We start from the raw sequence: 14,767 nt of genomic DNA, 5'->3' as shown, positions 1-14,767 counted from the left end.
CTTCGGATAGAAGCATGGATAGCTTACCTTTGTTAACAGAAAGTAACTCTTATAGATGCTGGTCACCAGGCCAAAAAGGAAGGTAAGTTTGTGAATGTTTCTGTTTCCTTATTGATGTTGGATTTGTGATCATCAACTGAGAATGAGACTTAGATGACTTGGGGCTGAAATAGCAGAAAACTGTATATTATTACAGAAAAATGAGAGGATAGACTGATGTATGGTGAGAGATGTATGGAGTGACTTTCTGCAATATTAAGGACTCAGGGGTATTTGTGTTTACGTGTTTAGAGTGAAATTAGTTGATATGATTCTGGTCTTTTTTCTTTAGTAACAGAGCTGCTTGAATTCTAATGGAAAGTAGACTGGAGTTTGTGTGTAGCCAGAACTACGGTTCTGCCAAGTGAGAAATCAAAGCAAGAAAGGGCAAAAATAAAAGTGGGCAGTGATAGTGGTATGATTATAATAATTAATCTTAAGTTTTAAGCTGGCTAGGTTTGAGAATGAGAATATGGCAGAATGATGGACAGCAGATAAGTGATAGAATTTGGAGGTACCACCAGAGCCAGAATATGGGTGGGAGTGAAAAAATGGAGGGCAGCAGTGAGAGACAGAATGAGAAATTGTGGTTAGTGAAATGGGTTCCTGAAAAATGGAGATTATTGAGGGATTGCAGTCTTGGGTAATGTCAAAATCTAGACCAAGAACCTAAGTGTGAGTTGTTGGGGCTTGATGAAAGAAATTATTATAACATTGGAGGAGAAAAATCCAAGAAATGGAGAAGAGGAACTGTTGGAAGAGTGATCTCAATTGATGTTTAGATTAGATTTACTTTAGATTTGATACTGGAAAGAATGGCAAGGATTTAGAAACTAAAATCATTTAGAAATGAAGTTAAAATTATTGAGAAATGAAGGGGAATAAAATTATAGCGTTCAGCAGAAGTCATCGAAGAGTGTATGGTACAAACAGAGAATAAAAGAATAAAAGCTGAGAGATTTTAGGGAGAGGGGATAGAGAATTATCTGAGATGACCAAACACCCTTGGAAGAAAAATATAGCACCCCTTGAGAGGGTATCTGGGAAGTATTGCCATTAGGTCAAAATCAAGGATTTGCTTAAAGAAAAGGGGACATTTAGAAAATAGATTCAGGATGTAAGCTGTAGATAATTGACCATCAATTCCAAAGGCCACCATGGACAGGGTTTAGGAGTTGAGAAGTAGAAGATAGCATCTCCTGTGTGTAGGTAATGCACAGAGCCCAGTGTGAAATCTTAGAGTGCAGAAGAGCAGAAGTGGCCAAGGTGGCTGCAGATGTTGGAGCAATTGACACTGAGACATGGCTAGTTATTGAGATAAACCCAGGTAAACTGCATAGTGGTGAGGCTGAGATAGATCAAGGGTAAGGAGGGTGGGACCCTTGTCCCCTTCTTGACCAGGGATGACAAAGGCTCAAGTCAGTGCATTTTGTATAACTCTTCACCTTCTTAGGTGAGACCCATCTTTCTGGGTGTGGACTTTGTCTCTTGATTGAGCTGGACACTTGTATGGAATCTGGTGCTACCTGACTGTGACTCTCTGAGGGGAGTAAACTGCAGGTAGTTTCCAGTGATGGTGCAGTCTCTGTGCCTTTTCTAGACCCTAGGTCTCACTACTTTTGTCTTTAAGTCCCTTCTTCCAGTGTTCTCCAAGTTAGGTATGACACATGTCTAATTAGATGCATGTCTAATTATAATATGGAAAATATTAAAACTTCTAAATTGCTTATGAATATTTTATTTTGTCATTTAAAATTTTAATTTTTACCTGTTTTCTACGTAGCCTCATATAGATTGCAAGTTTCACAAAGATCATTGGATAAGAAAGGCAACTACTCTTACCTATTTTGATTACCATTTTGTTATTTATCAATCTTTTGCCAATTTGAATAGAGAAAGGAGCTCTTAGAAATATTTCTGTCCTGTAAATATTCCTTTTTAATTCCTTCTAGTTTTAGTATTCTGTTACTTCCTCGCTTTCTTTCCCAGGATAAATCAGGATGCTTTTTATTGTCTTTTCATGCTGCCTGCTTTTTTTAAAAATATTTTTTAGTTGTAGTTGGACACAATACCTTTATTTTAATTATTTATTTTTTAATAGGGTCCTGAGGATCCAACCCAGTGCCTCACACATGCTAAACAAACGCCCTACCACTGAGCTACACCCCAAACCCTTGCTGCCGGCTTTGATGTAATTTCTCTTAGGTCACCTAAGCCATCTACTTCTAGGCTTTGTACTTTCAACTTGCAACATTTTATTGCTGTGGTCTCCTCTCCAATTATATTTGTGGTTTCACAACTTTTCAAATAGTATTTTTTACTATAATTTATTGGGATTTGGGGAGAGAGCCAGGGTAGATGTGTATGGTAATTATGTAAACTTTACCTGGAAGTATTCCATGTGGGTTAACCTTAATATTTATGGCATACAATGATTTAACTTATACTCAAAAGCATGTATATTTTACCAATAGTTTGCATAAGACAACTTTTGGGGATCGATACTTACAATGGCCAGACTGTTAATAGTCTCAAACACTCAGCAGAGTTTGCAGGCTTCCTGAACACAGCATATTCACATGAAGCATTAAATCCTACAATGTTTGGGAGAAGGCACTTTTTTTTTTTTTTTTTTTTTTTTTTTTTTACAGAGGGGAGCTATCCAAGTTCAGTGGATGAGCAGCATAAGTGGTAGGACATTTGTCCACTGAAATCATTGGAGAATTGAGCAATTCAAGATATCAAATTATCCAATGTTTCTGTGCAGTGAAAAACATATAATCTAATGAGGTGGCTTTACTAATGAGAAAAGATTAAGTAAATTACTGATTATGTGCTCACTCCCAGACAAGATAGCTTTGTGAAGCTGTAATGATTTCACAGATTTGTAGTCTGGCTTCAGCTAACTGACAATAGGGTACTTGCAACACAGTCTAATAGGAAGAGTGGAACGAATTCAAAAAACATTAAGCCTGTACATGGAAATCAGATCAATTTTTATTTTTCAGAACTCTTTTGTTAATCTTAAATTGGATAATTGGGACTGCAATTTGCTTTCAATTTCACATTGGGCTTTCTCATATATTATTATATCTCATTTATTATCATTGCATATTATATGGGATTTCTCCTGTGTTATTAATAACACACTTTAACTCTGAGAAATTTAGATTTTTCCTCCATTCAGGAAGGAGATAGAATATTTTATTTGGGGCTAAATCTTCATGCTCTTGCAAAATGAAGATTTTTCATTTAAAATATTCCTTTGAATTTTGTAAAAAAGTAAAGCAAGATCAAATCACTCTTGATTTTTCTCATTTCCCGTGCCTCTTCATTGTATATTACATTAAGATGTAATGACATCTGAAATGTACTATTTCTGAAGCCACCAATCATTATTTAATTATCCTCCTTCAGGGTACCAGCCTTAAACTAGCAAAGGCATAAAAAGAATGAGTTAAGTCCCGCTGGAGATGTTTTACTGCATACCTATGAAGGGCCCTAGCAGTGTGTTAAAATGTAAAATACAACTATAATTTAATTAAATCTACTGTTACTTTCATTGGGCTTCCTCCCTGTCACAATTATCCTCAGATAGGATGGTTCATTCACCTTTGGAACTCAGCTAAGGGGAAGTAGAGGAGACACCACTGACTGTGTTCAGGGGGATGTACCTGAGGGGCGCAGGTATGTTCTGTGTAGTTCCATTGTTACCTGTTTCAGCATATCATTTCCGAGAGCACACAGCACTGGACACATTGGATTGTAAAAGAGAATACAGTTCACAATGTATAGAATAAGAAGAGAGTCCTCGGAAAAGGTGCCTAACATCAGATGTGTAAATTTTTAAGTGCAAGATTTAGATCTCACTGAATTAAACAATGCAGCAAATACAATTATAAGCACCGATTTTTCTTTTGGGAGAAAACTATGTAAAATTCATTTTTATGGAAATTATCTTTTGGGGACACTGATGTATGGCAGCATTACAAATACTAAGAATGACCATGCATGGAGACATGCTCTACACATCTTGACCCATCAGATTCTGGCGGATCTGATGCAGTAGGTTGTTTGGCCGAAGTCTGACAGTTCAATCTGAAGCTGCATGTGAAATTGCCACCAACATAACCAAATGACCTAAGAAAACCTAGTAGTCCTGCGTATTTAGCTGTTAAGTCAATATGTAGTCTAAGAGCTACTTTATTACCATTATGTAGCTTCACCTCAAATAGTGACAGTTTAATCTGAATGCACTGTTCAAAGATCATTTTCAAAAGAAATTTAAAATCATGACTTTCACACAGATTTAAAAATAATGTGTGTTGAGGATTTTATTTAACTCATCAATTAGGTAACAGAGAAGACGTTACATACACTCAAAGGGGAATCCCAAAACCCTATGTGTAGGCTGGGAAGATGCGTCTGATCATTGAAATAAACGTGCAAATCCAGATAAAAGTAGCTTCATCCACAGTGTGTGTGAGAAATTGATGGACACTCTACTTTGCATTTTGACAGATAAGAATTATTATGTATTGCTTTCAGTTATCTACAATTTACAGCATTACAAATGATCTCCCAAGGAATCTGAATGAAATAAACCTAGAAAGGTGTGATTTAGACCAGGGGAGGGAAAATTTTCTGTAAGGAACTAGATAGCAGATATTTTAGCCTTCAAGGGCCATACTGTTGCTGCCATAAATATTCAACCCTGCCAACGTAGACATGAAGTACTCGCACATAATATGTAAAAAAGAAAAAAAAAAAAACGACTGTGGCTGTGTTCACATTGAATTTTATTTACAAAAACAGGCATTGGGCTGGAGACTGCCAGAGACTGTGGTTTGCCACTTCCTGCTTTGGACAATGCATCTATTGAAGCCTGTCAACTACTTTAAACCCAGCTCAAGACTTGAGAATTCCTAATCACCCATGTAGTTCAAAGATAGATGGCAACTTTGGGAAAAGACTAGCTTACTTGTAGCTTATACTCACCCTGAAATCTCATTTTTAAAATTTTGTACTGAGTTCTCACTCAGATATTAGGACCTGAATTTTGTACTTTTCCCTTGGTCCTGCGTCATAACCAAGGTTTAACTTTGTCTTATTTTTTTCTTATAATTCAAATAGAAAGGGGCCAAAAAATGACTTGAAGGCCAAGCCTGTCCTTGTCTCTTTGCATTAATACATTCTGCTTTTTTTTTTCATTTTTAACAATACATATTTATTATCTCATAGTTTTCGTGAACCAGGAATATGGGTATGGGTTACTTGAATCTTCAGCATGGTCTCACAGAACTGACTGGACTACATTCCTGTTTGGAGCATGGAGTCTTCTTTCAAGCTCAGAAGTCACTGGAAGAATTCATTCCTTGTGGTCGAAGGACTGAGTTCCCCTACTCTGCCTTTGCCAGAGGACATTCACAGATCACCCACAGTTCTGATTACATGCTCCCCTCCAATGACCCTTCAAATCTGTATAATTTCAAGAAGCATCCAGTTCTCTTTAGAAACTCACCAGATTATCATTACTTTAAAATTCTTTCCTTTTTCAGTCTTGGTGTTGTAAATGTGTATTTATTGATTGCTACTTTTAGGAATAGTTTTTTTTTTTTAATTAATTCTTATTTTTTAGTATCTCTGTTTAAAGAGTTGGTCTTGAATTAGTACATTTGGTATTAAAGTTCACAGAAGTCCTTTTCTGTTAATTTCTTACTATAGAACATGCATTCAGCATTGCATAAAATGATGTAATAATAACCTTTATTGAATGTTTTTCTGATTTTATGGTTGTGTTAGTCAGCTTTAAGATATTGTGACCAATAAACCGACAAGAACAACTAAGAAGAGCAAAAGTTTATTTTGGCTCACAATTTCAGAGGTCTCAGTCCATGGGTGGCTGATTCCACTACTCTGGGCCTGAGGTGAGCAGAACATCATGGTGGAAGGTGTTGTGGAGGAAAGCATCTCAGAACATGACAGTCAGGAAGCACACAGAGAACTTTGCTCACCAGGGACAAAATAGAAACCCCAAAATCATTCCCCCAGTGACCTACAATATCCAGCTACACCCTACCTGCCTAGAGTCACCACAGAGTACAGTAGTCCTTTCAAATTATTAGTCCACCAGTGGATTAATCCATGAAGTAGGTCACGGCTCTCAAAATCTAATCATATCACCTCTGAACATTCCTGAATTATCTCACACTTTAGCTTTCTCATATCCAAACCGTAACAACAGTCAAATATAATGATCACTCTATTCAAAACCACTTTTAACTTTAGCAAACCTGAAATTAAATTATTTGATAACAAGTTGAAAGGTGTTAATATACTACTCGAAATATCTTGACACTTTAGATTACATAGAGGGAAATGGGGGGATATGAAAGATGGAATGAGACAGACATCATTACATGTATGATTACACAAATAGTGTAATCTACATTGTTCACAACTATAGAAACGAAAAGTTGTACCCCATTTGTGTACAATGAATCAAAATGCAGTCTGTAAAAATAAAAAAGAAAATTAAAAAAATAAATATCAAAATGCCCTTGCAGATCTACTATAAAATATATCTTAACACTGGTTTCAAACATGATGAAATATTGTCAGGTATTGAAAATAATCTTTGATTTATCAAGGCTGGATAATTTTAAGAAAAATATCTATTTAAGACAACATTCATTTTTGTCTTTGACTGCATTATTATTATTACTAAGTCTGATTACTTTTGGAATATGACTAGTATTCTATGTATTGAATTAATATCTTTATTGATATGTTCATAGAAAAAAAGCAAAATTATGAGACTATACTTATGAGACAGGTAAGAAAATGTATTAAAATCTATTTTGAATAAGGAAAAGATATAAATCACAGGGGATGAATTTAAACATTTAAATACATTAAAGGCATTGTATGTATGTCAGAGACAAAATGAAAAGATAGAGCACAGTCTAGGAGATGGTCCTGTGGTTCATTGGCACAGATGGCTAGTTGGTGTGTGCCCACAAGCTAGACTCCATGACCATTAGGCAGTGTGCCCAGTGCAGTGGTGAATGATGTGACATAATGATGAGAACCCACTGAAGCCAGCACTCTCACGGCTGATGAACGAAGGGAGAAGGGCAGAACCTTCTTATACGCTTACATGGGAATTAAAATGAAAAGTGAGAAAGACTTTATATCCTTAGAAAGGGCAAAAGCCTTCATCCCTCTGTTCACTGCTCATTGACCAGGACTGATCGTGAGGTTCAACCTAAGCCTAAGAGGGACAGAAATATCTCAGAAGGCAGAGAGACATCCAGGGAACTGCAGAAGTGACTTCCACTGTCCCTATCAGAACCTCGTAGGGCATTTTGGTAAAATGTATTGAAATTGAAGCTAGATGTGGGTAAACCTTGACTTGGCCATTTTACTTCTGAAAAACCATTGAAGAAACTTTCACTTCCTGTTTGTTTGTTTTTTTTAATAATACCAGGATTGAACCCAGAGATATTTAATCACTGACCCACATCCCTCAGCCTTTTAGATTTTTTTTTTTTTTTAAATTTGAGACAGAGTCTTTCTAAGTTGCTTAGGGCCTTGTTATGTTGCTGAGATTGGCCTCGAACTTGAATTCCTCCTATCGCAGTCTTCCAAGCCACTGGGGTTACGGGTGTACACTACCTCACCTGGAAAACTAGCAACTTGTAAAATATATACAAAAAGGAGGATTTTAACAACATTGCTTGCGATATAGTAAAATGTCTATCAGAGATAAAATAGATAGAATTATTTTGGTATATTTCCACAACAGGGTATATTATAACTATTAAAATGCCTGATCTAGCTATTCATATATCATTTGGATGCTCTTAGAATACAAAGTGAATGGAAAAAAATTAGTGGCACAAGGGTTTAGAAAATAACCTCTTATATGAGGACTTGTAAAATTCTGAAAGTAATACTATACGTATATATGTGGATACACATCCACGTACGTATATCCATATGTATTTATGAAACAGCATGAATCATGAACAGAAATTACATATGCTTTGGGAAGAAGCGTCATTTTTGTGGAGGAAGGGTTGGGCTTGATATCATAGTAGACATGAAGAATTTATTAACACTTTATATTAACCACTGTCTAAAGTAATCAAAAACCAGTTAGTTGAAATATTGAAGATGAATGGTACATACACAGACTCTTGGTATGATATTCTGTTAATTTTAAGCTTATCACTTTTCTAATTAAAATAGAATAAAATACTGGCCCTGCATTGGAAGACGGAGGTGAAAAGGATAGTCAGGCTGAGACACAAGTCTCCTGCTCCGAAAGCTCTTCTAAATCATCTGCATGTATTTGAAATCTGAATTGGGTGCATAACCATATTTCACAAAGATAAGGCTGAAGTTTTAAATAACCAGCAACAGAAACTGATGCTTAATAAGATTGGATGGGTTCCTGCTTGCCGCAGCTTCTTTACCACTCGAGACTGTATTTAATTTGATTTAAACTTGCACATTGGCTCACAATGATCTCCTGTCCCCTGATATTTTCTATGAGAGAGAACTGTGTGGACAAAGATTTCTCTGCCCTTATGCAATTGCTTTAAGCAGTTTTGTGAATGTTGTTTGTGACCTTAGAATGCAAGCTCCCAGAGGCCTGTGAGTGCAGCCTACTGTGCTTACATGTTTATTATGGTGCCATTTATGAAGAAATCCTCTTAATATGGCTTATGACATTCAAAGGTTCTGTGTAGTCCTCATATTTATCAGCAGAATGAACATAACCCGTGTGTGTGGCATATGTGTGTGTTTGTATGTGAACTCTTGGAAGGAGTAGGTCAGGGACAGAAATATTTAGGTAAAGGTTATTATACTCTTAAGTTAGGGAGGGAGAAGCACCTAACAAATGACTATGTGTGACACACCTTCTATAAACAATATACATGCATATATTCCTGATAAAAGACAAAGAATGAAATCTCATGCTTTGCTGAACATTAAAGGTGATTATACCAAAATTAAAGGTTATTATACCAAAACAGGGCCAAAGGTAGACATACCCAGCTTTGTTAACTAGTATACTAAGTCCACTACTCTATTAAATCTACTAAGAATACTAATGTACAGATAAGTATGGTGCTCATGCCTATAATCTCAGTTATTCAGGAGACTGAGGCAGAAGGAGCACTAGCTCAAGGGCATCCTGTGCAAACATAGGGAGTATCTGAGCGACTTATCAAGACCTAGTCTCAAAATAAAAATGAAAGAAAATAAAACGGTCTGAGGATATGGCTCAGTGGTTAAGCACCTTTGGATTAAGCACCCGTGGGTTCAATCCATGGTGCAAAACTAAATAAATAAATAAAAAGAACTAGTGTGTTAATCAGATTTTTATGGCTGTGACCAAAATATTTGACCAGAACAACTTAGAGGAGGAAAAGTTTTAATTTTTGGCTCCGGGTTTTGTCCGTGGTCTGCAGACTCCTTTGCTCTGGGCTTGAAGTCAGGCAGAACATGATGGCAGAAGGTTGTGGAGGAGGAAAGCCGCTCTGTTCACAGCAGCTAGGAAGTGAAGAGAAAGCAAGGTGCCAGGGAGAAAATATAAACTCAAAAGGCCTGCTCAGTGACCTACTTCCTCCAGCCAAGCCATACCCTTCCTGCCTACAGTTATCACACAATCAGTCCATTCACTTAGTAATCCATCAAATGGATTAATGCACTGACTTGGTTATAGTTCTCATAATCTAATAATTCTACCTCTGGAAATTCCTGCATTAGCATAGGGACGTGTCATATCTGAACCATAATTGCTGGGAATGTAGGTCAGTGGTGGAGTGCCCTGAGTTTAATCCCAGTACTGCAAACAACAACAACAACAACAACAACAACAAGAACGAAACTTCTAGTCTACCAATATCATAATGAATAATAGAAAAGCTAATAAGAGATTAACTTTCTACCGAATCAGTAAATGTTTCAACAAATTTGGGCATTATCTTTTAAAGAAAACAAAGAAACCTCTAAGTTTGAGTAGCTTGATTGAATAATTGAGATATGAAGAAAGTGGCAAAATACACAGATCAAGGAGATCCTTGCCACAGCCCTTTCAAGACAAAGCACACAGACCCCCTGAGCTCAGAGAAGGATGTGGGGAGAGGCGGGAGTCACAAGAAGTACTAGATTTTCCCTGACTGACTGCCTTCTGCTGCAGTAGCATATTATGAATTTCATTTATTCATAATTTCATTGGGGCACAAAGCAAGTTTAGTTTGCTTCAGTAATTTTGTGTTTTTTTTTTTTTTTTTTAATCAACGTACTTTAAGACCTTCTTATGACAACTTTTTCTTCTTTCTGATGCTTGGATACCATTCAAGTTTCTTACACTATTTGAACTTTCTGGAATTTAGTTTACCTGTAATCCCTGGTGAAGCACACTGGCCTAGGCTACATACTTCAGAGTGGCCATCTACAAGTTATTACAGTCACACTTTTGCCTGGATAAGACTAAAGTAATAATAATTATATACATTTTTGTATTTATGTTTTTTCCAGTAAGGGATTTGAAAATAATACCATTTTAGATGATAAAATTAGGGTAATGCTACATTAATTGTTATATACAAATTTGGAAGTAAAGTGGCTTTAATAAGTAAATGTTAAATTTATCTTCTATTTAACCTAAAATTGTTTTTCTAATTGCTTTCTTAGCAAAGAGGTTATTATTCATTAAGATTCATCAAAAGCATGTTATCCAAAGCTCCTAAACTGACAGGATAATGAATTTCAGTTAATACAGTATTGATGATTGATGATAGGCATTGAATGTCTTTCCCCAAAGTTATCCTGGAATAGATTCACACTGAATAATTTGGGTTGCTCCACTGAGCACACTAAGGCATTGAACTGATTACAGGTAAATTACCTTTGTGCCATTTGCTTTCTTGACTACATGGGTAGCTACTACAAACGTAGAATTCTACCTCGATTTCAGATCATTCAATTTTAGTCTAATTCTTCATGAAAGCATTTTTCATATTTTTCAGTAAAAGTATTTCTTAAAACTATAGTCAGATATTTAAAAAATGAGAATGAAACTGCTATTCACTTATCATTATTTACTATAATGTAGTTTCTTTGCTTAGTGGTAATGTGGATAGAATCCATGGCCTTGCTTGTGCTGGATGAGGGCTTTATCATTGGATCATTTTTAAGTAAGAAGATTTTGATGATCTTTTGTGATCTCATCAGAATTTATTCAAATTAATATCATGTGTTTGACCTCAGACTTTCTAATTCACTTTTTTCTCTGAACAAGTGTTCTGATTCATAACAAGTGAGCTAACAAAACTAAGAAGAACATAATTTTTTCTACCTTGGTAGCAAAATTCTCAAATGCCTGAATTTTAAGGTTATTACCCTATTATCCATCTTGGCCATGAGGAAAAGTTCTCAATCTCCTTCTAAGTGGTTGAGTATTAAGCTAATGAGAACCATAAATTATAATCATTTATAAAAATCAGAAGAGGCAATACCTTTTAATTAAAGAAAATGACATTAAAATATATCTGTGTATTCTACTAATGACTCCTTTCCTTTTTCACAATGTTGATAAATATTGCTTTTGAAATGTGTTCTAGGGCTGTAGATGTAGCTCAGTGTAAGAGCACCTGCTTAGAATATGCTAGGCTTTGGGTTTGATCCCCAGCTCTCCTCTGTCCTCCTCACCCAAATCTAAAGGAGTGAAACAAAACATAAAACTTAAAAATAATTATCCTGGGCTGGGGAGATAGCTCAGTTGGTAAAGTGCTTGCCTTGCAAGCATGGGGCCCTGGGTTCGATCCCCAGCACTGTGAGATTAAAAAAAAAAAAAAAAAAAAAAAAAAAAGAAAATATTATTCTGATTTTGTTGTTAGTTAGCTTAAACAAAATATTTCTTTTTTCAGTGATCATAAGTAGATTGTATTTTAGGTTGTGACTAATTTTCAAAGGATTGTTGTCACTAGTTTTCCTTTTAGTATAAAATTAAATAGACTCTGAGAATAAGATTTGGTGGAGCAACTGGGACTCACACATTGTCGGGAGTGTAGAATATTATAACCCACTGAAAGAGCTGAGTAGTAGTTAACAGATTCATACAATTTGCCAATACTAAGACATAAATTTTTTCCCGGCTTCACTTTTTAACAAGTCCTTTATACTCATCATAATCGTGGGGTACACATTTTTTTGACATATAATTTGCTCCATTTCAATCACCATTACCTCCACTTTCCCTCCCCTTCTCCCTAACCTTAATTCTCTTCCTCAACTGGTCTTCCTTCTATTTATTTTTGTTTTAATTGGTGCATTATCTATATGCTTATATTATGTATTCTATATATTCATGCATGTGTATAGCAGGATTTGGTCAATTGTATTCTGCATTTCCTCCCTTTTCCTATTCCTTCATTCTCCTCATAGATTCCCTCTTTTACTCCACTGATCTCCATTGTATTTTCATGAGACCCACCCCCCCTTTAATTCCTCATTTCTCTCTTGATTTCTCATTTGACAGTAAATATTGACTCCTGATTTTCTGAATCTGGCTTATTTCACTTAGGATGATTTCTCCAGCACTACCCATTTACCAACAAATGACAGCATTTCATTCTTCTTTAAAGTTGACTAAAACTCTTCCGTGAGCTGTGCACAGTGGTGCATGCCTGTAATCCCAGCTATTTGTGAGACTGAGGCACAAGGACTGCAAGTTGGAGTCCAGCCTCAGACATTTAGGGACACCCTCAGTAACTTGGTGAGAGCCTGTTTCAAAACAAATGACAAATAAACAAGAACTGGAGAATTAGCTCAGTGGTAAAACACCACTTGGATTCAATCCCTAGTACTAACAAATCAAAATAAAACAAAAATCCTCAGTTGGGGTAAATATGCACATTTTCTTTGTCTAATCATCTGTTGATGGACCCTCAGGCTAGGCACCTCCCATAACTTGGCCATGTGAATTATGATGCTATAATCGGTATGCATATATCACTATCATGTGCTGATTTTAGTTCTTCTTGATAAATACAAAAGAGTGGGATAGCTGGGTCATATGATAATTCTATTCCTAGTGTTTTGAGGAGACTATGCTGCTTTCCAAAATGGTAATAGTAATTTTTGAGCCTAGTAAAAATGCATTGGTGTACCTTTTCAAAACTCAAAATTCTCACCTGGTTATTTTTATTTGTAATCTTGATAACTGCCATTCTAACTGGCGTGATATGAAATCTCACTGTAGTTTTGTTTGCATTTTCCTGATTGCTAAGGATGTTGGGCGTTTTTAATATATTTTTGGCCATTTGCATTTCTTTTGAGAAATATCTGTTTAATTTATTAGCACATTTATCCATTTTTTTGGTGGTTTTGTTTTTAGTTCTGTCTATACTCTATAACCATCCATATTCTAGGTATTCCCTGTTGGAAGAGTAGCTGGCAAAGTTTTTCTCAATTCTTGGACTCTTTCTTTATGCCCTTTGTTCTTTGCTGTGCGGAAGCTTTTAAATTTGAGACCATCCCGCTTACTGCATCTTGAACCTTACTTCTTGAATTTTAGGAATTGTACTAAGGAAGTATGTGCCTGCACCAATATGTGCAAGTGTTGACCCTACGTTTTCTTCTAGCAGTTGCAGTGTTTCTAGTCTCACTTCTGATTTCTTATCCAAGAAAAATCCAAACTTTTGGCCCACAAAAGTACGTTTATTAAGATATTCTTATCAGCTTTATGCTATAATAGAACACACTATACAACCCAAATTCCCATCCTCAGATGAAAATAAACAAATGATGCCATTTACATACCTGGAGTATTACTCAGTAAAGAGAAGGCATAACTATTGATGGACACAACTGTATACGTGAATGCAAAAATGTTACCTTGAGCAAAATAATCCAAAGTGAGGGGATATGCATTTCTCCTTACACGAACTTGTAGCACAAACTAAATAACGATGATAGATATCAGAATCATACCTGCTCAGAGGAGACAGGTAATAGACTGGAAACTTTTAAGCATGATGTCATTATTTTATTTCTTAGCGTGGTATATACATGTATGCATAACATCAAAATTAAACACTGGTTTTTAAAAACCAGAACATATTATTGCAGATAAATTGAATTTAATAAAAACTAGTAATGAAAAAGTGGAAGCCAAAATAAAAAAAAGATTGCCTATTATTATGTGAAATGCTGGCTGGCTGATATTAAATTTAAAAGAACTGCTAGTGCTATACTGAAAGATCCATTTCTCATCAAAAGTATGCCCGTAGTGACAATATAATTTAATGTCTGAACTGGGGCACTTTTGAGACAGAAAGAGGACACTATTAATAAGTTTTCTGGGTCAAAAAGTAGTATTACCCTACATATGACTGTTTTCTAAAAATGGGGACCTAAAGAATACAGAACAAGGGGCAGTGAGACAGGCTGCTTCTTGTGGATGCTCACTCATTCTTGCAGGTCTTCTGCAGTGGCCTGTTCACTGAGGCAAGTGAAGCTGCTGATTATTTGTATCTATGGGAACTCTAGAGCCAGATGTTGATTTTCAACAGCTGTCTCCTACGATGGTGGCACACAGAACCTCGGTATTCACAAAGGATGAGATGGAGGGAGTCAGAAACGGAGAGAAAGCTGCAAGCCTGTGGCTCTGTTCTTGCAGTAGGAGAACCAGATTCACTTCTCCTTTTCT

This window comes from Sciurus vulgaris, assembly GCF_902686455.1.
Source record: "Sciurus vulgaris genome assembly, chromosome: 6".
Classification (NCBI taxonomy): domain Eukaryota; kingdom Metazoa; phylum Chordata; class Mammalia; order Rodentia; family Sciuridae; genus Sciurus; species Sciurus vulgaris.
This window is presented reverse-complemented; position numbering follows the sequence as displayed.